The sequence below is a fragment of the Microtus ochrogaster genome, linkage group LG2 (genome assembly GCF_000317375.1).
Source record: "Microtus ochrogaster isolate Prairie Vole_2 linkage group LG2, MicOch1.0, whole genome shotgun sequence".
Taxonomy (NCBI): domain Eukaryota; kingdom Metazoa; phylum Chordata; class Mammalia; order Rodentia; family Cricetidae; genus Microtus; species Microtus ochrogaster.
This window is the reverse complement of record NC_022028.1, coordinates 53,646,819-53,649,318: the sequence shown is the minus strand read 5'-3', so window position 1 is coordinate 53,649,318 and position 2,500 is coordinate 53,646,819.

Genomic DNA, 2,500 nt, shown 5'->3' with positions numbered 1-2,500 from the left:
TGAGAAGCTGCCACCAAGCACAAAATCCTGGAGATGGTGTTTCTCCCAGGAGGCTGTGGTGCAGACTGCCTGCATGGCTACCTCCACCAACAAGGGCCGTAACTGTCAATCACCTGATTGGGGACAAGCTGGAAGTTTCTGTTTTCCTTCTATCTTTTGCCAGTGCCTCCTGCTGGCAAAATCTGCAAGGAAGACAGCCAGGAGAGTCAGGAGGGAGACCCAGTTCTGGAGGATGGGTACAGCAAAGGGAGGGAGGGAGGGAGAGAGGAAGGGGGGGGAGAGAGAGAGAGAGAGAGAGAGAGAGAGAGAGAGAGAGAGAGAGAGAGAGAGAGAGAGTGTCTCACTGTGTATGCTAATCCCCAAGAATCTGGAACAGGGCAGCAGTAGGTGATTGAAGTGGGGTGAGGGTGGGGCAGGGGTTTGGGATGTGAGGTCTGAGGTACCCAGCGCCACTCTGAAGGCCTGCAGGAAGGGCTGAGGAGGGTCAGATGGGGGATGCACTACTGAGAGAGAGCGCTCTCGGAGCTGTAGTAGGAGTCAACTCCAGATTGCAGTGGGCTGAGGAGTGGGAGGTGAGGAAGAAACTGTCGCTGCCTGTGCTTTCAAGTCTGAGAGAGAGAAGAGAAGGGCGGGGTGGGGGGAGCTCTAAGAAAGCTCTAACCCGGCAATTAAGTAACCAAGCACTTGGTTCACAGTGGTGGCCAGCCCGTGTTACTGAGACGATGACAAACCGTTCAGTGCAAGTGCATCAAAGTAGCAACTGTATCTACTGTAACCAATTGCAAAAGGAGAACAGCTAAGAGCTCCTGCTGGAGCAGCCATGGGCTGGTGTCTGGTGGGGACAGGGCTTCAGGGCAGGGGTACAGCCTGGAGAGACACAGGGGACACAGCCACCTGCCGCTCCACACACACAGCCACCTGCCGCTCCACACGACTTCCTTCTCCTTCCAGCTCTGGAGGTGGAACCTAGGGCGCACACACCCAAGACGAGCGCTCTATCTGGGAGCCACAACCCAGCCACCCACCTGGCGTTCTAAACCGGAGTCTGCAAACTTTCTGTGAAGAACACATAGAAAGCCTCTCTGGCTGCCAGGAACAGCACTGGCAATGAGACCAGAGAGCGAACATGGCTCGGCTCTGCCCTGCCCCCGCCCCCCACGCTTCCCAGGCTGATGCTGCTGTCCCTGCTGGACCTCTCTTTCAGCTGATCTCTGCTGATGGTCCCTCAAGTTCTGTCCTTAACTCTCTTCTTATTTTATGAGTACAAAAAATGTGAATTTAACATCATTTCCATGTGTCGTGAAACATTCTTGATTTTAAAAAAGTCATTTCAAAAAATGTGAAACCATTCTTAGCACCCAAGGTGTATGACAGGCAGTGGTCTGGCTCTCCCTCACAGGAACAAGCTTTGCTGAATGCCATTCTGCGTGTGGAGACCCCGAATAAAGTCACCTTTCAGCAAAGCCCTAGAACCCCTGGCGCCTAGAACTGTGGTCGGGCATAAGCAGTGTGTCCGGGAGACAGCAGAGAATCCCGAGATCTTTTGGACAGCAGAAAGGGGACTCTGTGGAGGGCTTAGAGGCAGGTGTGGCCAACTGGATAGTTATTTGGGGTACAGGGAACCAGGCAAGGGGGTTCAAGTTCTCCACAACCAGAAGAGTGGGAACCGGACGAGAGTGAAGAGAAAGGGACTCGGCCTCACCGTGAGCCAGCAGGGCTTGGTAACCTTCCTCCACTTACTATAAATAGAAACAAGTGCAGCCATTGTAACCTCTACCCTGTGACCCACACTCTCCACGGGGTTATCTCAGAGTCAGCTCCCCACCCCCAACAAGCCAACTGCGACCACTGCGACCCCACTTTTATACTTGCTAAAATCCCTCACTCTCAACATGAGACGTTCCCAGTATCTCTGTTCGCTAATCAGGGGGACTGTGAAAGGACGGCGCGTTTGACACAGTTGGCCCTGCCCTCTTCCGACTTCTGAGCGCCCTGGAGGCATTCTCTCCCAGAGTCCCTCCCCCTCCTCCGGGGCGATCCCTCTTCAGTCAGCCTCAGGGATTTCAGGTTTTTCCTCCAGCCCAGCTGTGTCTTTGTTTCTGTTCTGAGGTAGAGTCTCACAGCAGCTCAGGCTGGCTGGAAGCTCGCTTTGAACTCGCATCAATCCTCCTGCCTCAGCCTCTCAAGTGCTGAGATTATAGGCATGAGCCACCACAGCTGGCTTTAGGAACTCAAGTCCTCTGGTGCCTCCTCTTCAACCTTTGCCCTTCTTGCAGGGCAATCGCCCAGAAGGGAATTCATGCTCTCACTTACTCCCTCCACCCATTTGCTGGCGGCTTCCAAGCTCATCTCCTCAGCTCCCGTTCTGCTCTGGAATCCACGCAGCCAGTCCACTGCTTGTAGACGCCTCACGGGAAAGCTGAACAGTTCCAGTTCTCAGACTGTGAAAATGCTACCTGTTGACATCAGCAGACACATAAACATTGCTAGCATGGAGCCA